This window comes from Protopterus annectens, chromosome 3.part1 (assembly GCF_019279795.1).
Source record: "Protopterus annectens isolate FY-2018-M chromosome 3.part1, PAN1.0, whole genome shotgun sequence".
NCBI lineage: Eukaryota > Metazoa > Chordata > Ceratodontiformes > Protopteridae > Protopterus > Protopterus annectens.
In genome coordinates, this window is record NC_056732.1 from 1,106,740,548 (window position 1) to 1,106,764,624 (window position 24,077).

General features: G+C 37.1%; 1 protein-coding gene across 11 annotated transcripts in view; it reads right to left on the minus strand.

The window, feature by feature from the left end:
* PTK2 (protein tyrosine kinase 2) overlaps positions 1-24,077 on the minus strand; it is a 4,250,095-nt gene that overhangs the window by 845,542 nt on the left and 3,380,476 nt on the right. The gene's annotated exons all lie outside the window — the stretch shown is intronic.

Here is a 24,077-nt window from a genome sequence, read left to right on the forward strand (position 1 = left end):
TTACTGAAAACAGTTTTTAAACTGACATGGAAAAAAAAAAAAAGAGTGTTCTCAATTAAAAGTACAACAGCCTTGTAAACAGTCTGTCAAAGCAAAAACTTCAAGCTTTGAAATAACTTTCCTGGCCAAGAAAGTATTAATAAACAAATGTATATATTTTAGGTTCATAGGTAGGTACTAGGCTATCGGCCCTGGGGCCTATATAAGCCAAGCCAAAAACGTTCCCTGGCTTTTGGCATACAAGAAAATTATTTTCCTGTGCCCCTGTCAAGCAGTACCACAGAAGTGATTCCCGGGGTGAATTTTCTATTTCCCATCCAGTTGTCAATATTTTTCTTAAAGAGGGCCAATGAGGAGCTTTGCTTGACATGAATGTGTAGTTTGTTCCACAGTATGGAAAGTCTCTGAGACAAGAATCTATCCCTCCAACATGTTCTGTTTATTGTGTTGACAAGGTTTAGGTCACTGGAGCGTGTGGTTCAGACAGACTGGAATTTCTTTAAGTGTAGCATGTCCAACAGCTCTGGGTTTGACATAGCTTAGTATGTTAGGCAGAGATCGCCTCTGAGTAAGCGATATGCAATGGAGTAGAGCTGGAGTTTTTTTGAGACGGTCTGTGTCTGGCATCTATTTGAGGCCGGTAATCCTCTTAGTGAGTTATTTCTGTGGCCTTTCCAATTGTTGTAGGTGTCTTGTGAGATACATGCCAAACAGGGCATTGTACTCTAGAATAGGTATGATGAGGGATGAGTAGAGATAATCATCGCTGCCAAGTCTTGTACCCAGGACTGTGTACACCATAGTCAAAGCAACGTACTAATATACCTCTGATGGAAGGTCTTCCCCAAAGGAAATTTGTGTGTCCAGCAAAAAAAAAAAAAACACCACAAGCCAACCATAGATCCTCAGAAGCCTTAGAGGAGAGCTCAGTTCAGTGGCAGGAAAGCTTTGAAGGACTTGTCACCTAAACCTGTCTTTTTAGGAAGCTCAGCTTGAACTGAGTGACTGTTTTGGTGTGTGGAAGATGCCCTGAAACTTTGGAAGCTGGCTGGCTGTTATCTATCCTAAGCAGCATATAACCTGTACAGCTAAAGTTTCTTCAGCAGTAATCAATATGATAAACAAGAAAAGTTCCAAGAAGCAAATTATTTACTTGCTTTTGCAACTAGTTCTAACTGGGCAGAGCCCAGGCAATACAGTAATGACATAGTAATCTGACTAACTCTGCATAATAAAAGGCATGGTTAAACAAAGACCATAAACAATTAGTGATGTATTTAAACTGAAATAGAATATGAAAAGAAGAAAGAAAGAATAAAGAGGGGCAGAGACAGGAGAAAAGGGATGAGGGGAGAATAGCAGAATATACAAAGAGGACATAAGGAAAATGATGGGTAGGGTAAAAGAGGAAGAAAGACTTGGAAGAGCAGAAGACAGGATGAGGAGAAAGATGGGGACAATAATACACAATGTGCACACATAGTACAAAAGTATTAACAGCATAGTGACATTATAAACTGTGAACAATGCACAAAGCATGCAAACTCATTACAACTACTTGAATAATACAAAAATACGGTTACTATTAGAATGTCAACATTTGCAACATTACACTATCAGTTCCATGATGTCAAATGTCGATGTCAAGCATATTAATTAGCTTAAAATGTCAAAAAACACTCTGGTGCGAGTGCAGTGTGAATTAGTCGACCTACTTGAATTAAATGCTTTTACCGATAGTGACACTATGACAACCAAATGTGAGAATATGTGAATCTGACATTTTACATGACATCAGATGTACAATGACAGATTATTTGAAATGCATTAATATTATACTGCTGGTGATGACCAACAAATGATTTTGCAGGGGAGCAAGCCTCCCTGCATCCCACACCCCCTGCTGCTTATATATACAAACTCCGAGATCATACTACAGTGAGGGAAAGGGTATATTTCCTGATCTCCACTACAGTGCAATCTGCATTCACTTACTTTCAACTTTTAAACCTTTATTGCCAAAATTCCATGAACTGTACTCTGCACTATCCAAATTAAGCATACTAAAGCACTTAGATGTGCTGAGCACAATTAATGCACCATCAAAGTCCAGCCAATTGCAGTAACAATGACGTACATATGTACGACTGTAAATCCCTGAATGAAGTCTATCAGTTGCAAAATGTTACTCGCGTAAGTGACTAATATGCTAAGGTCAGTCTAACTTTTTTAAATTGAACATTTGACTTCCAGGCAATATGTACTCGCACATGTAACAGTAAACCCAAAAATACATACAAAGCAATAATGATGGCATACAAACACTCAGCAGCAGAAATTACATTTAGTGTTTGCTTCAATTAATCTGGTAAATCAGATGACCTTTTTGTTGGGCTACACTTGAACTTAAACTTCCCAAAAGATAAGAGGTTCTTAACATCTTCTGGTAAAGTACTCCAGTGTCAAACTACTCTTGTATGTATACCATTTCATTACTCTGGTTGTTCTTCTGTATGTATATAGTATCAGGTCACCACCTCTTAATAATGGCTGGGTTCTCACAACTCTAGTCAATCCAATGCAGTCAAACAGGAGGAGATCTCCAAAAGAACTTAAGAGACCAAAATAAAAAACAGGTCTCCTCCAAATCTCCTGCAGACCATGGAATCTTGATTTTCACTGGTAAATTTAAGATTATTCTCACAAGACATATTTCTCGGCTCCATAATGCTTATAGTTATAACCTTATCTGGACTTTCTCAATATGATTTATCAAATTTTTATAATGGAGCTTTACAGGTTAACATAGTATTCCAGATACAGTATTAATAATATTGTTAAATAATTTTTGCGTGATAACCGATGAACTTGATTGATTGACAATAAAGTCTCAACAACACCCCATTTTTGTTAACAGCTAGAGTAGTTTAAATATCATATGTTTGAAATTCGTGTCTGCATCCATATAAATCTCAAAATTATTATACTCAAGTTGCTTTAGGATCGTAATTTCTATACATTCTAAAATGTGTCAAAATTCCTCCTTCCTATATCCATGGATAACAACTGACCTTGTGATACCAAACATTAGTCCATTATTAGCCTCTAGCCAGTACCTGTTACAATATCATGTGCTGCAACCAGTCCCTGCATTTCTCAGTTAAATTCCTATGTACAGGCTGAGCACAAGATAAACAAAACACAAAAATATATAAAAACATACTTGCCTGACTTGCAGAAAATCCATATTTTTGCCTCAAACTTTTTGGTCTGTCCCTCAAAAAAATTGTGTTTTTCTCGCGGGTCTATATTGGATCCTCGAACTTTCAAAAGTTTGAGTGTCATATGGTCGACACCATAAGATCGAACTTTTGAAAGTTCGAGCGTTTTAACGGAGATCTCCATACAGAGCGGAATGGGAGGATTTCCCTTTTCTGCATTGTAGTGCAATCCTGGAGTTGGTATATTTAAAGAGTGGGGGTGTGGGGGATGCAGGGGGCTTTCCCCCCAGCTTAAAACGTTCAGGTAGGTTATTTGTGTAGTTTTTTTTTTTTTTTTTGGAACTTTTAAAAGTTCGATCATATGGTGTCGACCATATGACACTCGAACTTTTAAAAGTTCAATCATCCAATATAGACACTTTAATTGCAAATCAGTGAGGAATAAAGTCACTAAATAATGACATACACTTTAGTCTCATACTTCATATCAGTCTTAAAGTGCATACTACTCTAGCAACTTTCTAAGAGCAATATTTAAAATCTGACCATTATTTTGGGGCTTTGACCCCCTGTTACTTTGGCTTTGTCCAGATTTCTTGCACTTGGAGGTTGAGCAGAATGGTTTACCATTAAAAACTCGATGCTTGGAAGGTCAAGTTCAACAGAACAAATCTCGCCATGTTGAGTTGGAATGTCGAATACCAGCTTTACCAACCGACTGAACTTGTCCCCCTTCTGGATCAATGTAAGAGCTTGTCCTGGGTCTGCAGTGGTAGGAAGTTTCAGCATTCGGTACTATTTTCATGCATCTCAATATCCTGCATGCCGACTTTTGAGGGAAGGTTGTGGCAAAGTGTAGAATCGACCTTCCAAGCTGTGTGATTTTGATAGTAAACCAAACAGCATGCATACTGGATGATGCAACTGTACAGTTCAATGAACCAATGTAAGGGAAATAATCTATTCAGAAAGACTCCTGAGAGATCAAGTCAGAGTGATCAAACTGATAGCGAGGTACATTTCTAACAATGTGTGATCAAAATTCTAAACCCAAAATACCAACATTCCAAACATGAAACCCTCTGCAGGCCAAAAGCAAACAAACAAACAAAAAAAAAATGTGACAGAACAGCTGCAAGCCCTACACATGCCACCTGCTTTGAACAGAGAAAAAGGACAAGAACTTAGCACATGACAACTTTTCAGGCTGATTTTTCACACCATCCTATCAAGCAAAACTGACATTTAAAGGATTACTATCATAACAACTTACATTAATAGGTTTTTCTAAAGTGCCCAACTAAAAGACATTTCCGACTCTGCCAGCTTACTTAATATTTCTGATAAAGACTACAAACCAGCAGTGGTAAGTGGTAAGTAAGACTTACTTACAGTAATAATAGCAAGAAGATAGTGCCAGTGCCAAGAAATTTACATTAAAAAGTTGCACTACTGGGCCTTTAAAGTATCACTGCTGCACTTGCCATGGAAAATGGTGGTGGGATTTAGCCTCACTGGATTAATAGCACCCCCTCACTTTTGAAGTCTAACTCCAAGACTGTTAAGTCCTTGAAAATGACTGCATAGGTTACTGACGGATTGATTTTTCATGAGAGCAGCTCTGCATTTTATTGTGCTAATGTAACCTTGGAGTCTGTATATACAAGTGAAGGATACAACACCTCATTATGAGGAGGTGTGTCGGGGACTAAACCCACTGTAAAAAAAACTAAAATCTGAATTACGTCAGTATATTATTTCTTTCGGTCTTCTGCAGGTTTCAGACATTTGGTTGGATGCCATAGAATCACAGAGTACATATCTACTCGGTTTAATATGAATTCCTTCTCAAATGGGTGACACCTGGCAAGAATTCCATTCAGTGAAAATTAAAACACCTTTAGACAGCAAACCAGAAAAACAAAAAAAAAAAACAGATGAAGTAGCTGGATTGGACCCACTCCAAATGTTTCACAGTTGCAAATACACGACTCAGTTGTAGAAGTACAAAATCCACTTTATTCAATCCAAAAAAGACAAATCCACATAAATGTTACCAAAGATAAGCGCTTTCGTCTAGGATATCTAGACTGCATCAGATAGTTTATCAGAAATAAATACTTCCTTTTATACAATCTCAACAGAAAGTGACACAAATATTAAAACAATTAAGTAAATTAATAGATAAAAGTCATTAAAGGCACAATGTTAGCAGTCTTCTATTGAATGCAAGCAAGTGGTAACTAACTATAACATAATACACAACCCCCTAAATAAATATTTTCAAGATAACAATGTATATTAAATGTGTGAAATAAATATATGTACGTATAAAATAGATGTCATTATAAAAATAGATATAATTTTAAAATAATTATTGCTAAAAAGAACTATGGAATAATCTTAAATTACTATTTTATGCAATAAATATTATTGTGTTAAAAGATATGTTAATAAATAATCCAAATTATTAAAATTATTATTATTGGGGAGAAAGATTAACCTCTCTAATGCCTTTAATTTCAAAATAGGGCTAATGGTAATGTGTTCATTAAGACCAGGCCAATTCTCAGCATTTAGCCGTTACTGCCAGTATAGTTCTTTTTTTCCAGCAATAATGACCATGCGTCTCCTTTTATGCCAATACTAATATTGTCTATAATAAAAAAATTGAAACTTATGATCAGTGTTCTCCAATTATGAGATTGCTAAGGGCGTTGGTCTCTTTTTTATTTTTTTATACCATATAGATGTTCGTATATGCAATTTTTAAACTTCCTATCAATCTTGCCAATGTAATAACAAGAACAGACAGTACACACAGCACAATAAATCACCTTCTCTGAACTACAATTATATTTCTGGTTAATCCTAATTTTCACTTTATTGATATCAAATGTATTACACCCTCTTTTATATATCTACAGTAGTTACATCTGCCACATTTGTTCATGGAACTTAGCCTGTAGTCAGAATACATGTTACCTTCAGGTTCTTGCCTTTTCTATAAACTGCAATAGGTTGTAATCCTATTAGTAATCTGATGTTCTCATGTCTAAGGATGGACCAATTTTTTTACTAAAATGTCTTTTAGCATATGACTATCCTGAATAAAAACAGTAATGAAAGAAGTTTTAAAATCTCTGCTTTCTTCAATGGTACTACTATCGTGACTATTAATAGATGGAACATTATTAATAACATCCCATGAAAGTAGGGGTAAACCACACTCTCTCTTATTGACAACCTCAATCATAATATCACTAATAAATTTAAAAGGATAACCTCTTTTTAAAAACACATGTTTTAGGTTGTCACATTCATCCAAAAATCCATCCATACCAGACACCATACGTGCTTATTGTACGGAATGGCCCTTTACAATTGCCTTCTTTTGTTTTACTGGATGTGTACTGGAGAAATGCAGTAACGAGTTTGAGTACATGCTTTTTCTAAAAATCTTTGAAACAAACTTCTCTTTTTGATAATCCTTTACCAATAAGATATCTAAAAAAGAAATCCTGTTAAGGTCGCTAGTATGGATAAACTTTAAAAATTCTGTGGTAGTTCCAATGTAAGCAATAAAATCATCAATAACATCAAAAGGTCCATCCCATAGAACAAACATATCATCCAAAAACCTGGTATAGAACTTAATGTGCCTGAAATAGCATGAAGGAAATAACATTTTTTTCTCCCATTGCCTAACCACAGTGTTGGCAATAGAGACCACCGCATGCAGAATCCGGGTCTATATGACTAGACTGAAAGATCAGAACAGCGAATGTATGTACATCGACACATTTACGTCGATGTACATACAGAGCGAAATACCTAAACGGCGAAAACCGGAACGCCGAACGTGTTTCATAGCTAGCAGCATGATGGTGGGGATAAGGAAATATATCCTTTTCCCCACTGTAGTGCGGTCTTGGATTTGGTATATTTAAGTAGGGGGGTGTGGGGGGCAAAGCCCCCCACATGGGGAGTGCAGGGGGGCTTGCCCCCCTGCAGAAGCTAATTAATGTAATATTTTAGTTTAGATTTTACCTACCTGTGTGGCACATTATGATGATGAAACACGTTCGGCATTCCGGTTTTCGACATTTAGGTGGTTCACTCAGTATATACATCGACGCAAATGTGTTTATGTACATACATTCGCTGTTCTGATCTTTCGATGTAGTCCTATAGACCCGCAGAACCCATGGCCACCCCTTCTTGTTGCAAATAAATTTATTTGTTGAACAATATAAAATTATTGTTAAGGACTATTTCCATCAAATTTGTAAAACCTAAAACATAGAAATGTGCAATATCTTTTTCATAAAGAAACTCTGTAAACCACTCTAGCCCCGTGGCATGGAGTATGACTGAATAAAGGTCCTTAATATCGATAGTTATAAAAACATAGGTGTCCTTAAAAGGTATTTTATCTATAGCTTCTAAAAAACTCCATGAGTCTTTGCAAATGTGTGTCTCACTAAAAACATATTCCTTTAACTTGTTATCTAAATATTTTGCCAAGGGATTGGTAATGTAACCCTTGGAGTCAACACTGGGTCGCATGGGTTGCTGAATTAGGTTTTTGTGCAATTTCGGCAAACCAAACATGATAGATAGTTTGGGGTAAGGAACAGATAAACAATAAAGAACATCTATAGTTATTGAACCCTCAATAATTCTTATGTGATTATATGAAACATTTAGTTCATTTACAGATGATTTTGTGTAAGCTTTTCCTTCTAGGATAAATAACATTTTCTTGTTGTAATCCTCATAATTCATCAAGACTAACCCTCCCCCTTTATCAGGTTTCATAATTCTAACAGTGTGTGAACATGTTTTATTTTTTTCAATCACCTTCTTCTCATTCATATCAAAATTCCTATTGGAAAACTTGGAATTACGTATGTCCAATTCACATATGTTCTCAAAAAGTTGGACAGTATGGTGAAGAGGGGGATTATAGGTTCTGGAGATAGCCAAAGGGTTTACAAAAGAATTAGAAGCAGAGCTTTTAAAGAGAATTTTCAGATTCAATTTGCATGTGTACATTCTCAAATCCATTAAAGTGTTAGAAATATCTAGAGATTGTGGGGGTACAAAAGTAAACATTTTAGCGAACAAGTCACAATGTTCAGAGTTAATCACAATACTAGAAAAACTGTACACATTAAAATCACCTAGAGTGTTGGTAACAGTGTGACGGGGTGGAAGTAAATGGTCTAAAACATCCCCTAAAGTATTAGGTGGCAAGTACAAGTTGTTAGTTGTAGACACAATTAAATCCTGTTGTTCCATGTCCGATACCTCTTCCCCCCTCTATTCACCATCCCTCCCCTGTTCCAATGGTTGTTGCTATTCACTGAAGCCATCTCTCAATTGCTTTTCCCTGGTGGACCCTTGTTCCTCAGGATCTCTGAGCGTCTTAAGGGTGGGAACTTCTGTGGGTCTAAAAAAACTTGCCCAGAGTTACTGGATGAGGGATTGCTTGTATTACTAGCATTACTAATAACAGCAGCAGAATTCACATTAGAATTAGTGAATTTTGTGCCTCATTCCTGGGAGGGTAGGCGCCTGGGGTATGCCAGTCCATTACTAGAGTCATTTCTAGCACTTGTTAGTTTTTAGTTTTTCTAAGTTTGATAGAACTTACTAAGTGGCTCCATACTTTTAAAAATTCTCAAGTGTTTGTATTTATACTTTTCATAGTGCAAGTGGTCACAAATGCTTTTATCTAATTCAGAAACAGAGGCTGACAATTCATTAATCAAAACATCATTATGCTGCACTATTAAACGCATATATTCAACAACATGTCTATCAAATAAGGCAGTTAACTCTTTAAATAAATCCGAATTGTACTGTAAGCCACTATGATAGCGCCACATTCTTAAACTTTTTGGCACTATATTTTCTTTTATGCACTCCATAAAGTTTGCATTATCAAGCTGAAGTCACTTGATTTTAGAAAGCTTATAGTCAAGTCAAAAAGAGATGGTAAATCATTGTTACCAGTGTCCATTGTAATTCTTTCAGTCTCGCCAAAGGAAATAGCCTCTGCAAGCCAGTCTTTTAGTGCTGGAACAGTAGCTGCCATTGAAATACTGCCCTCAGTTTGAAAAATGCGTTCTCCACAGGGTATGGATGAGTTAATACTGCCATCCCCATTAGAAATATTAGAAAAATAACTATTAGAAGGATGCGGAGTATTATTTAAAGAACAGCTTCATTTAACATAGACCATGAACTTGTGGAAGCCATTTCCACCCTACCACATGCTTGCAAGTGAGGTCTGACGTCAGGAGGGGGTGTGTTTAGTAATGCATTCACTTTGAGTGACAGCAACTGCACAAATGAGCTTAAAGTAAGCACAGTCTGCTGTAAAGTCTCCAATTCCATTTTCTGAGTGAGGAGTGGGGCCAATGAATCCCCGCTATCTTTACTGGCCATAACAAACTATGAAAAAAGTCACAAAGCACAAACCAAACCAGAAAAACGAAAAAAAAAAAAAAAAAAAAAAAACAGATGAAGCAGCTGGATTGGACCCACTCCAAATGTTTCACAGTTGCAAATACACGACTCAGTTGTAGAAGAACAAAATCCACTTTATTCACTCCAAAAAAGACAAATCCACATAAATGTTACCAAAGATGAGCACTTTCGTCTAGGATAGCTAAACTTCATCAGATAGTTTGTCACAAATAAATACTTCCTTTTATACAAACTTAACAGGAAGTGGCACAAATATTAAACAATAAAGTAACTTAATAGATAAAAGTCATTACAGGCACAACGTTAGCAGTCCTCTATTGAATGCAAGCAAGTGGTAACTAACTATAACATAATACACAACCCCCTAAATAAATATTTTTAAGATAACAATGCATACTAAATGTGGGAAATAAATGTATGTATGTATAAAACAGATGCCATTATGAAAATAGATATCATTTAAGAATAATCATTGTTAAAAAGAACTATGGAATAGTCTTAAATTACTATTTTATGCAATAAATATTACTGTGTTAAAAGATATGTTAATAAATAATCCAAATTATTAAAATTATTATTATTATTACTGGGGAGATGGATTTAATTCTCTAATGCCTTTAATTTCAAAATCAGGCTAATGGTAATGTGTTCATTAAGACCTGGCCAATTTCCAGCATTTAGCCGTTACTGCCAGTATAGTTATCTTTTTTTCCAGCAGTAATAACCATGCACCTCCTCTTATGCCAATACTAATATTGTCTATAATAAAAAAATTGAAACTTATGATCAGTGTTCCCCATTATGTGCTTGCTAAGGGCTTTGGTCTCTCTTTTTTTTTTTATATCATACAGATATTCGTATATGCGATTTTTTAACTTCCTATCAGTCTTGCCAATGTAATAGCAAGAACAGAAAGTACACATAGCACAATAAATCACCTTGTCTGAACTACAATTATATTTCTGGTTAATCCTAATTTCCACTTTGTTTGTTTGTTTCTTTCGGCTTTTCCCGGTTAGGGGTCGCCACAGCGGAACTCCGGTCTGCTAATGATTGGCAGTTGATTTTTACGTACCGGCTTGCCAGGCCTGACGCACAACCTTCAACGAAGGTACGCCCATTCACACGTCTCCACGCAGAAGATGCTCTAGGTGAGAATCAAACCTGACAGCGTCTTACTGTGAGGCGACAATGCCTTACTGATATCAAATGTATTACCGTCTTTTATATATCTACAGTTGTTGCATCTGCCACATTTGTTCATGGAACAACCTGGCCTGTAGTTAGAATACATATTTTTCAGGTTCTTGCCCTTTCTATAAACTATAATAGGTTGTAATCCTATTAGTGATCTGATGTTCTTCTCATGTCTAAGGATAGACCATTTTTTTTACTAAAATGTCTCTTAGCATATCACTATCTTGCGTAAAAACAGTAATGAAAGAAGTTTTAAAATCTCTGCTTTCTTCAATGGTACTACTATCGTGATTATTAATTGATGGACCATTATTAATAACATCACACGAAAGTAGGGGTAAATAAAAAAACATGTTCTCTCTTATTGACAACCTCAATCATAATATCACTAATAAATTTAAAAGGATAACCTCTTTTTAAAAACATATGTTTTAGGTTATCACATTCATCCATACCAGACACTATATGTGCTGCACGTACGAACTGGCCCTTTACAATTGCCTTCTTTTGTTTTACTGGATGTGTACTGGAGAAATGCAGTAACGAGTTCGAGTACATGCTTTTTCTAAAAATCGTTGAAACAAACTTCTCTGAGTTTATACAAAAGGCAAGAACCTGAAAATATATTTGAGACCAGTAACATGTATTCTAGCTACAGGCCAGGTTCCATGAACAAATGTGGCAGATGTAACTAATGTAGCTATATAAAAGAGGGTAATACATTTCATATCAGTAAAGTGGAAATTAGGATTAACCAGAAATATAATTGTAGTTCAGAGAAGGTGATTTACTGTGCTGTGTGTACTGTCTGTTCTTGCTATTACACTGGCAAGACTGATAGGAAGTTAAAAAAATCACATATACAAACATCTATATGATATAAAAAATAAGAGAGAGACCAAAGCCCTTAGCAAGCACATAATGGAGAACACTGATCATAAGTTTCAATTTTTTATTATAGACAATATTAGTATTGGCATAAGAGGAGGGGCATGGTCATTATTGCTGGAAAAAAGAGAACTATGCTGGCAGTTACGGCTAAATGCTGGGAATTGGCCAGGTCTTAATGAACACATTACCATTAGCCCGATTTTTAAATTAAAGGCATTAGAGAGGTTAATCTTTCTCCCCACTAATAATAATTTTAATAATTTGGATTATTTATTAACATATCTTTTAACGCAATAATATTTATTGCATAAAATAGTAATTTAAGACTATTCCATAGTTCTTTTCTAACAATGATTATTTTTAAATGTTATCTATTTTTATTGTGACATCTATTTTATACATGCATATATTTATTGCACACATACCTTGTTATCTTGAAAATATTTATTTTGGGGGTTGTGTATTATGTAATAGTTACCACTTGCTTGCATTCAATAGAGGACTGCTAACATTGTGCTTGTAATGACTTTTATCTATTTATTTACTTAATTGTTTTAATATTTGTGTCACTTCCTGTTGAGTCTGTATAAAAGGAAGTATTTATTTTTGACAAACTATCTGATGAAGTCTAGATATCCTAGACGAAAGCGCTCATCTTTGGTAACATTTATGTGGATTTGTCTTTTTTTGGAGTGAATAAAGTAGATTTTGTATTTCTACAACTGAGTCATGTATTTGCAACTGTGAAACATTTGGAGTGGGTTTAATCCAGCTACTTCATCTTTTTTTTCATTTTTCTGGTTTGGTTTGTGCTTTGTGACCTTTAGAGAGCAACACCACAGTAAGGCCAAAAGACATGAGCTGAGAAGGCCAAGTTCATGCTCGCTGAACATGTGAACCAAAATGGCACAGATGTCCACGATGAGACATTTTTAAGCAAGCACAAGAAGCAGATGCACCTCTGATGGGGTCTTCTAAAATGTCATGATGGCAATGATACTGAAAATATGCAAACTGTACATGGAACAAAGAACACACAAATCATGCAAGTCTGGCCTGAAACAGGTCAAAGCCAAATGCAACAGTACAAGACAGAAAAAAGTCTTTCACTTGAAATATGTGATGATTGGAAAGTGTCCTGTACCTTCAACTGCATTCAGAAATTCCAGCTTGGAAGCATGGTGGAAGCAAACAATTTAAGCAAGGAGTTAGGTTCTGAATGCGAATTGAATGTTACCCTGCAGACTTCTCTGGTTTATAACCATATAACATTACATAATTCCAGAGGCCTGAGACCACACCCTTCTTTCTCACCATGCGGCAGCAGGAGAAGCCACTGGTCTTTCCACTCTAAATGTTGCTAAGAATTTTGAAAGAAAGTGCTTCCAACACTAGCTTCCCCTTGCCTTTCTGGACCAAGCAAAACAAGGAATGGTAACCCATTCCTGGAAGACCCTAGGAAAGACTCCCATATCCGCAGCACCAGTTAAAGGGTGGAGCTGTGACTTAGGAAGCCCACCAACAAAATCACTTCCATATGGGAAGCACATGTGTATCAGAATGATGCTATGAAATTGGCCCTTTGCCAGACGCACAGTGTTTCTCTGGACAGGCTGCATAACTGTACATTGTTGTTTACCAACTTAAACTAAAACCTGGTTGTCTGATTTGAGCAGGAGGAACATTTATCTCAACTTCTCATGAACAGCTATGAAGGTGAGAAACACTGTCTTTATGTCCAGATAGTTTAACTGAAGTTCATGTAGTCTAAGAGGAGTGATACCTTCCCTGAATAAAGGATGACTTCAGGAGGTAAGACTCCTAATCCATTACTTAAATTCCTTCATCAGCACCTGAAATGGCTTCTAATGTAGGAAGCAAATGCCTACATAGAGACAGATGGGAATTTTCCACCAATCTAAAGCCTGGTATCAAGGGTCTAACACTACCACAAAAAAGGGCCATAACAATATGACATCTCACAAACCACTGCAGTGCATGCATGCTCAGGCATGCACATGGAACCATAAAGACCATGACTGCCCTAAGGGCTACAGACCACAGAATAGTCAAAGCCTAGACTCTCTGTGCAAACTCATTCAAATCACCAATAGCATAACTTACTGGGTATCTGTAGCCACAAATGACCAACACTGAAATCTGTCAAATTCTGCCTCTAAAAGGGCATTCCTTCATCAAATGCATAACTTACTGCGTATCTGCAGCCACAAATGACCAACACTGAAATGTGTTAAACTCTGCCTCTATAAAGACAATCCTTTGGGGTTGGGACCACAAAAGACTTCCCCTAATCAAAGGAGACTCTTGGGTTCTGCAGCCACTGAAGTGTAAAAGCTAAGGACATTACCACCTGGGACTCCCCTGATACAGCCACCAAGAGTCGATTATTCAGTTTAAAAAAAAAAAAACAAGAAGCTCATTCTGTAAGTTTTCTGCCATCACATCTAGCACCCTGGTAAACACACTGTGGTGCAAAGGACAAATTAAAAGGCAACACCTAGTACTGAAAATGAAGCCCACCCAAGATAAACCAAAGGAACCTTCCATGCAGACCTGAGTTTTCTACAGTGATTGTCAGACTCAAAAACTGAAGTATACAAGCAGAAGAAAAGAAATGGGAAGTACAGGAGTAAAATGTGCCATCCTAATCTGGTATGTGACATCATATTAGCCAAGTAAGAGATGCATATGCCTGCAAGAATGAGAGCTACAGAAAACTCTGAACATATCTATATGTGCTTTGCTCCCACTCAGCTCTTTTAACGTTACTTTTTAGAGTGGTTATCTCCAAAACTGCACAACACAGTCAAGATGTGGTTTTACAAGTATCTGATACAATGGAATTCATACATTCCTTTTTCTATTAGCTATTTCTGTATTGCCTGCAAAAAAATGTTTACTTCATTCTTTTTCTTGAAAAATATACTTCATACAGAAGTAGACCAAGACAGGCTCATGATAATGGGGCAGGGATTATACCTACACCACTGAAGATGATTTAAACATCAGCTTGGGTGCCAAACAGTCCAACAGAAACAGAAAGAGAAGAGTGGCAAAACCCCACATGCCTTTTTTAGGGAGTGGGATCTTCATCTCTGCAGAAGTAATTCCCTAGTGTCAACTAAGAGACCCATTAAAGGCTGTGAAAAATAAACAAATAAACATATAAATAATAAAAATGTCTGCAGATTCCTTTAAGTAAGAAAACTTGTACAAAGGTACACAATATGCTATTACTAGAGCTGCTACATGCTTGCCCTTGGAAAAGACTACAATTACTTTTTAAGGCAAACTACTACAAAAAGCCAACTTAATACAGTAATACACAAACAGGTCACCACTGCTCAGCTCCTGCACTGTTATCAGCCAACAGCTGAGTTCCTGTCAGCAGGGAAAAGTAAAGGGTCAAAAAACAACTCCCATGGAAACCCACTTGCAGCATCCACCTATCTACACCATAAAATATTTTTAAACTTTTCCAAAGATCAAGTTTTTTTTTTTTCCAAGTCATTCTCCTTAATAATAGGAATCACAAGAAATTTATGACTCTGCAAAATTACATTAGGGGATAAAACATAGTACTGCATCAAGTACTGCATCCAATGCATTTTAAATGGGTTTTGGTTTTAGTGCATTTCAGTGGGTGTTACAGCTTTGTGTCATAAACAGATTCAGTCTTACTGCAACATTTGACTTATAAATGGGGGCCACATCTTTACACATTCTATGGCTACGGTCATTCTTTCAAGTGATTAAACTTTCCTGGAAGCTTCCATGTCAATGGAGCACACACTTGGAAAAGACATATGTCATCGCATCATTGCTCCAACTACATAAAGCACACCTTGCCCCTGACTTTATCACATTATACGAGCTACTAGCCAGGAAGTCCCCCAAATCAAAACAGCAAATGACAATATGACAAGTATAGTTCTAACTAATATGCAACAAACAAGTTATAATTACTAAATTTACAGGTAACTCCAGCAATCACGGCTACAGGGATGAACCATCAATACTTAAGGAGACACCATTATGTATTTCAGGTCCATCAAGGATGGTTACCCCGTAAATTAACTCAAAATGCAAGAGCATATCTTTTAGCTCTAACATCAGGCATCCTCACTTACAGGCCTTATTGCTGGACTGAATCCAAATCCATCAATGTGAAAGGAGCTAGATGACAGCCCAAGGACCAAGGCTCAGAAAGCTAAACTGAAGTACAAAGAAACTAAAAGAAGCTTGAAGCCTAACACCCTCAGTCATTACCCAAGGCAATAATGCCCAATTGTGTGCACCAAGACCAAGTAGTGATGGTGTAAATCTCTGCAATGAACACATTTTGAAGCAAGCACTGAAAGTAGCCACTCCTATAGTGGACAGACCTTTTACTACAGCACTTTCCAATATACAGTTAGTTGCATAAGGCAAAGAAATGTATTTGGAAATTAACCTGGAAAGAGTCTGTCTGTCAACTTTAAGTCCTTCCTTCTCAAGAATTAAAGAAAAAGATGAACAGCAGTTCAGTCTTCCTAAATCTGAGCACCCACCTCAGCTAAAACCTAAGCTATCAGTGCACATCCAGGGCATGAAGGGCTTTCTTTGGTCCATTTCTTTTCAAAAATGGACAGGGCGAGCCTGCAGTCAAAGTTTAAAACCCACAGAGGGGAGCCATTTTCAAAGGCTGGAGAAGATGCAGAATTCCTTCAAGAGGCTGCTTCACCAGATGGCCATAATCCTGTCCTCCATATGGTCAAGAAGGGCAGAAATACTTGTTAAATGATCATACTATATATAGCAGCTAAGACCCAGACCACGTGAGAAAATAACTTGCAAGCTAGCCAACTAAGCAGTATAGGAAGCTGTTCTTCCCATTCAGAGAACTGCTTTGAAATGGAGGCATGCACCTGCTAACTGGAAAACTACCTGACAGCCTTTCACTTCCTCATTTATGAAATCTCAGCCAGGAGATACTGTGGGATCAGGAGGTCTTTCTTAGCAGACAGCCTTAAAAGCTGGAGCCAGATGTTACCCAACTATGGGGAAGCACACGTGAGAAGGTATAGAAGAATTATTTTCTTCTGGGCTCTTCAGAGCTTAAAACATTACCATTTTTGACCATCAAAGGACAAGAATAACTAGCTTAGTCTTCCTCTGCAGTCTACAACAAATCAAGTGAAGCAGCAGGAAAGGCCCTTTGCCTCTGGTTAAAGACTACAGCAAAACTCACCATCCATTATCTTGCTGCATTGAACAGAGGATGGTGAGAACCATCCTGATGGCTCTGATGAACCTTTTGCACATTTGCAAAATAAACAGAATCAGAACAACTAGATCTAAAGACCTTTGCTTGAAACATAAATAGGACACGTTACAGAGACATATATTCATCGCAGAGAATTTCCTTTCTCTGGAACAGGCTCCCCTTCCATGTAAAACAAAGTCCCTCCCTAACACTATTTATGTGCAACTTGGACCACTGGATGGGAAATAGAAAATTCACCCCAGTCTGGTACCCACGTCTCTGATGGACAGATGCAGTCAGTAAATCATGCCGTAGCCAACAATTACCTCTATATAAAGGTCTAAAAACATACAACTTATGGGACACATTTGAGTTGCACAGCTAGAATTATAAAGGCCCTAGTGGTTGTTAGCCTAGTATACACCTATGAACCCTGAGTTGTGACTAGGCTGATCTAAAGTGCTTAACGTCTGTAAGATCCAAGTCAGACATGGCTCCTCCAGGAAATGGTAGCAGAATTAGCTCAGAAAATCTGCCAACATTTTCACTTCCCATGGGACGGGAAATGTGAAAAAATGACTATGCCATGTATGGCCTGCTGCTTGACAAGCATCACCTCTCTCCAGAGAAGTTTGACTGCACACCCTTTGCTGTGTTAAGATACCATACAATGAATGAACAAGAACACCAAATGAGTACTGACCAAGGAAGCAAGCAGCTCTAAGGTTTTCTAAATGAAAAAGACTGTTCCACAGTTCCAATTGGGTTAATATGAAGCCAGTTGGGGGGGGGGGGGTAACGTAAATGTAGTTCCCATAAAGGAAGGCTCCTGACTCTACTTCTTGAGATTACTTCTCTCTTGTTTTATCTACAAATGTCCATCCACTTATTTAAGACGTTCCTCATAAACTGATGCAACATCTTTATTCAGTTCTTCTCAGAAAGATGGACTGCAGACACTGTACATGCTACTTTAGGCAGCAGCTGAAAAAAAAACTCTTCTAAAAATGTACTTCATATATTATTAGTTTTTCTTTGTATTGCATCACAAGGCAAGCTCATATGTAGGTTTCAGTGAAGAACTTTTGTGAAAACATTAGAAGGCAATATTTATGCCATTGAATCTCTTCCTGTGATATGAACTTCCAAGTTTCAAAAATGTTAACTTAGTTTCTTGATTGCGGCCTTGCTAAATTACTAAAGCTCTTTATTCTGCAATAAGAGGAATAAACTGTTTTCTTTTACTAATGCTAAAAGCTTATTTTTTACTGTGTTCAACTTTCACATTATTTTGTTTGCATGATAACATAGCTAATGTATGTCTCTTCAGTTGTTATGCTGAAAAATGAATGTTTTAGAATTTGGCAGTTTTTGCTTGAGCTTACTCATTCACAGAAAACACTTACTCTTGTCTGCTTTCGAAATGGAAGCACCAATGAGTAGGAAAAGGAAAATGTATTACTCATAGCTCAAAAATCCAAAATGCTGAACTGTGTGCTCCGACTTAATCAATGATAAAAATCATGTAAAAAAGGTCTTTTCCTCAGACTCTGTAGACAGCAAGGCTAATTTGCATTTTTGTTCAGCCATATTTTAAGATTAATCCAGCAAAGTAATATAAATAATTCTCAAGCAAGTATGCCCAGCACTGAAAAAGCGTGGGAAAACTTCAGCAGTTCACATACGCACGTTTTCTTGAACTGAACTGTTTACAAAGAACTTTAAAAAAAATCTATTCTCCCTGTATCAGATGGTTGTACTCACAGGTCTGCCAAATTATACAATGTATTAGAGCTGCGTCATTTCAGGCATCAGTCACAAAAATTACCCAAATGACTGCTAAGAACCATGGAACAATACAGTCAAACAAGTATGCATGCAATTTTTTTTTTTTGGGGGGGGGGGCTATCTCCAACGTTATGCTATACTCAGTAACAAAATGCAATGCAATGCCAAATTTGTCTGCCTCATACTAAAATGCCTCATGTACTTACACTAATGCCATTATGCTTCACAAAAGTGGATCTTAGGATGAAAACTGAGGGTCACTGCAGTTTTTTTTTTAATCACATAACTGACATAGCTAAAAGACATATGATCTTCTAGCTTTATTAACTTTCTGAGGTGCAAGGAAAGGAAATACCAGAAGGAAATACCAGAAGGAAAACAAAGGTACACCCATTTCTAGTCATCTCTGTTTAAAGGCAACTCCTACAGGGCTGGGACTTCCTTGACAGCAATGAACTCTTACTGAAGAGAAAATAATAAAAAATAATATCATAAAGATGGAACGTAGAAAAGAAGATTAGTAAAGTAGAAGTTAAAAAAATAGAAGGTGAAGTTATGGAGTACCCACAAAGTGAAGGATTTGATGTAGAAGGTCTGACACAGGTTACATCACAGCAAGTTGGAGTGAGTCCCCAAAGCAGGGAGAAACAGGAAGATCAGGAAACATCTGAAGAATAAATATGGACACGGGGAAGAAAAAGAGATTTAACATGGTGTAATATTTATGCAAAGGAGAAAGCAGAACTAACCAATACAAAAAGAGCAGCACCAAAGATATTTGAAGAGAAATACAAACAAAGGAATCCGGAAATGGAAAACTTTACAATACAAAAAATAAGAAGACAAAGAGGAAAAGTAGAAAAGGAGATTAGTAATGGAGAAGTTAAAGAAATAGAAACTGATGTTATGGAGTACCTGCAAAGTGAAGGATTTACTGTAGAAAATCTAATTCAGAAAGCACCACAACAGGGCAGAGTAATGGATATCCAAATTAAGGGGAAACCAGTGGAACAGGAAGCAATTGGTCAGGTGCCATATGAAGATAATTTGGAGCCTTCCACAAGAAGCCCGTATAAATGTTCACTTGAAGCTAGACAGCAAGGAAAGGAACAGGAAACTGTGGAAACATTGATGCAATCAATGTTGAGGAGTGATAGGCCAGTGAGTTCCCATACGATAGAGCAATAGATGGCACAGGATGAAACTGATGAGACTGTGTCACAATAGTAGCCTAAACAATGATGGAGTAGATACGGGAAAGGAAGTCCAAGGCATACATAGCTTGTTCACCCTTCTTATGGGGAGGATGTGCAAGCATTTCGAGGTTATAGCTACAGTCAAACTTCCTGGTGGAGGGGGATCAATAACAAGATGATAGCCAGCCTGAGCAATGAAGTAGGCATCAGAGGGATCTGTCATCAGAGAGGTGGGAAATACCTCCCAAAGATAAACCCACAGCATGTCCATCACTCTGCATGCTGTGGAGAAAAAGGTTAGGATTCCATTTCCTGCAACCTCAAGCAAGTAACCAGCTGGTCAAAATATGATGGCCCAGTTCAAGTCCATGGCTCAAGAAGCAGAAAGGTTTCCTTGCCTGAAAAGATGGGAAGCAATTGGTTAAAGAACATGACTAGGGGTGCACCCCAAGATGTGGTGGTCCTGGGTAAGGACAGAATAGCTCTTATGTGTAAGGAGGCCCAATGTCAGTGAGCGTTGACTCTGTAAATGACGGCAGCAGGCAACAAATATCCCCTATTCTATGCCAAAAAAAGAATGATGGTTATTAGGTCCTATCACCCTTTTCTGAACCATATTGGTGTTGGGCAATATGTGATTGGCAACAGCGGCAGTGGTTGAGCATTTCATTACTATAACAGCTTATTTGGATTAATTTTCCCATACTGGCATGTTAGTGCAGCAGCTGCGGGGGAAGGCTTTACACGAAATGTCAAAATGAGTTAGGACAGGCTCAGCTGACTACATAAGAAACTATGGCATTTGTTTTAATTACTTAGTAAAGTAGTAATTTTTTTTTTTTACTTTTGGATATATATATTCATAAAAACACCCACACTATTTACAAAAATAAGCTTATTTACATGTTTTTCAACTTTCATATATACACTTTTATACTCATCTTCCATCATTCCTTCACCTGCTCAACTCTCTTTTGTCACACACAAAACTTTATCTTTTAATACCATTCATCACCCACTGTTTATTATATAATACCTCATCACATTTCCATAAGTAGACAAAGGTGCCAAAAGATTATATCTGCTTTTCTACATCATTTTCATTTTTTCATGCAATCCATATACCACATACACTTTAGCTATTTTGCTCTTTACATGAAATTCACCCTTGCTGACTTTGATAACCCTTATTCCTCCTCTATCTGTTTCTTATGACACTTCCTACTACTTTTTAAATAGAATTGAAAGTCAAAATAATAAAAAAAAGATTTAGTTACATGCGGTACTGAAAGAGGCAAGGACTGCAATCTCAGTTTAAAGTTTCTTGTACTTTTCACAGAAGATTTCTGAGAAAACAACAAATGGTGAATGAGTAAGATCCACACTACAAACAAATTACTTCTGCTTTAATGGAGGGTAACAAAATATTTAGAGAAGTGAAAGGTCAGCTCCTAGCAGCAGCAATATGTGAGTGCCTCATGTATCACTCAAGGTTACATATATGCAAGAACAGAGTAGGCTTTCAGATGGATATGACAGCAGCTGATGAAAACTACAGTCATGAAAGACATGCACATAATGTGGTTAAGTCCAAATGTTATGCTTTACTATTAAAATAACCCTCCCAAGGATGACTGCTCACTTTCCAACACTCACTGTGTGGAATATTTGTCCACCTTCTTCTCTTTTAAACTTTCTAGACTCCGTGAACCCAACCACTTTCCGTACAAAGTTCTCAAATACAGATTATGAAGTTCATACAGTTACATGAAAAATAATACTAGTATAAAGCACCGCTGCAGGATATTCCACCTTTTCTTGATATAGGAAATATCACTTCCTTTTCTGAGACCAGTGGTGCAGAAGTGGTTAAGACCTGGAATCAAGGATGCTTTCGAACAGAAAAGATTCAAATGAAGCTAAGACTGGACAGTTTGTAATAGTACAACATAATTCACAAAGTAATAAGAAGGTAGTGTAAGCTTTAGTGACCTCAGTATGTTTGATGGTACACTTCATGGAAGCTGGGCCTATGAGGACTGTGATTGATTTGACAGTACCTTCTACTACGCATGCCCAGTTTACAGCCAAAATGATGAAAGAGTTTAGCTACAATACACTAATATATATATATATATATATATATATATATATATATATATATATATATATATATATATATATTTATTTGAGAAGGGGACAGACTACAAATGCATATATTCATTCATTCAATGACAGTTGGTTTATACCATTCATTTTCACAAGGGAGACATAGCATGTCTTGCAGTTAAACAGGCACAAAGCATGGAACTAGTCCTGGATGGGATATCAAGCCACTACAGGATACATGCACAGACATGCTTCACACACACACACACACACACACAAACACACGCACATATGCGCACAAACGTATACACACACACAGATCTGCACGTATGGACAATCTGAAAGATCATTTTAACCTACCACCATCATTTTAGAATGTGGGAAAAAATTAGAGCTCCCACAGAAAACTAATACAAACACAATGATGACATGCAGACCCCACAGAGATGGCAGTCGAGCTGGGTGTTTAACTGGAGAACAAAACTCTGTAATACAGCAACATGAACCACTGCACAAAACTGTAAGCCTGTCAGCAATCTCTGTACAATACTTAGATATTAAAAAATCATGCGTTTGTCCAAGAGCTTAGTGGATTCTCATTCAGCAGGGCACTCATCCAGTACAGCTACCTAGTCCTGTACTTGGAGAAAGCATGCAGACACAGCTTCAAAGCAGTGGTGCTGGGGTCAGCTCTTCTTTCATGGGAGGTCTGCACCTACTTGTTAACAATGTATATAGACTGCCTGTAAAAGAAGGAGATGAACCTTCCCCTTCCTTTGTGCTTTCTCATAAATTATGACAAAGCTCAAACTAGTAATATTAAACATTACAGTTTTGATTTATTAATGGCATTTTTTAATCCATTTCTTATGAAGAATTAATTTTTAAATTGTCTTTACTGTCTGGCTGTCCATTAAAAAAAATCATAGCTTGCAAGGCCCAGACCTCCGAGATGGCTAAGGCCTTATTTCATAAATATTCTTACAGGCAGAAAATGGTGCCCCACAATAGGCAAAATGGCAAGTTTTACCAAAGAATTGACATCTGGATAAACATTGTTCTTTTTGTACCAGGTTTTAATAATAACTATGCTGTTTGGGAGTGTTTTTCTTTTCTTTTTAACGTCAAAGACTTTTCATAAAGACAAGAAGTCATCAATAGTTAGGCTGTCCCTGGCATACCATCACTGACACAAAAAATGACAACCCACTACCTTCACTCCTGTCGGCCATCAATTAACCAGAAGTCTGCTGGAAATACTCAGACCAGCTGCAAACCAAATCTCATATGGAAGGCAGGAACCTTCACTGGTAGGTGATTCTTTCCTAGGTCAGTAGGCAATGACACCTTTCATAGTAACCACAACTGTTCAAGACTGGCAATGTATTAATGACCATCTTCAGTGTCGTGGGCTTGACTCGTCTCTGGTCACTCTTTCCATGAAGCTTTCATATTCTTCCCCATGTCTATGTCCATTTTCTCTGGGTGTCCTGGTTTTCTCCAACCCTCCCCCAGAAAGATGGTCTTACACACATGCACTACACTTACCACTGCTCTTGAGGCACAGGATTGTGGCTAAAATGATTGCTGGTCACTTCAATTAATCCAATTAAATTAAAACACAGAATAGTATGCTTTAATTACAAAATTAGTAGAACTTGTCACTATCTATCTTAACAATGAAATATCGTATGACACACCAAACTACTATGCAGAACCATTCCATACTAACACAGTGGCATTGTAAACACTGACTACTGTTAGGTTAACCTACAAATAGCTGGTAACAGTAACCTTTAATAATACTATATTTAATTGATCTTTTCTATGTATGCTACAGGATACTACCTTCAACCTGCAAAGACAGAATATGTAGGAACTTAGAAGTGATGCAAAATACACATTTAACTG